We start from the raw sequence: 744 nt of genomic DNA on the forward strand, positions 1-744 counted from the left end.
GTAAACATTTCTGGGAGTGACTGTAGCCAATGTGGCAGGTTCGTTGAAAGACGAATTTCTCGATAAAATTTCATATAAATTTATTTTATAAACTTAATCAAAATATATTAATATTTTTTCCCCGACGATCTACGCGTTTAAGTTCTTTTATTCTAACCTAGAAAATGTATTTACCGATGACACGTCGGAACATAATGCCGCCACGGGTGTTTGAACGCTTTAAAATGGCGATTAAATTTTTCGCGGATTCATTCGGAGTCGACCGTTATCACGATTATTTCACGCTAATAAACAACATTTTGCTAATGCACATCGTTACGATAAAGTCACACGAGTATTTTATACAGCAAGTTGAACTTTTCGAACAAAAATGAACAAATTACGAACTTTCGCGAAAAGTGGGATCATTTTCCCTCTCAATTTTCTGTCACTTCCGGTGCAACGATAGCACAGTTTTCACAACGAGAAATTACGTATATGTTAAGTACAAGGATTTGTAAAATATTCCACGAGAAATTATAAAAGTGATTTTTATTGGACGAACGAATACTTTGTTTTTTGTTTGTTATGCATGCAACACAGGTTACAGTTGCAGAATCGTCACGGAAATATTGACATTTTCGGGTTACAGCTAAGTTTGTCTCGCCATCTAGCGTTGTAACATGCATTTCTATGTCGTTAACAGATGAAGGCGATGCAATCAGAAATGGCGGGAAATTCCAACTTGGTTACTTTTTCGATTTG

This window comes from Habropoda laboriosa, unplaced genomic scaffold (genome assembly GCF_001263275.1).
Source record: "Habropoda laboriosa isolate 0110345459 unplaced genomic scaffold, ASM126327v1 scaffold801, whole genome shotgun sequence".
NCBI classification, from domain to species: Eukaryota; Metazoa; Arthropoda; class Insecta; order Hymenoptera; family Apidae; genus Habropoda; species Habropoda laboriosa.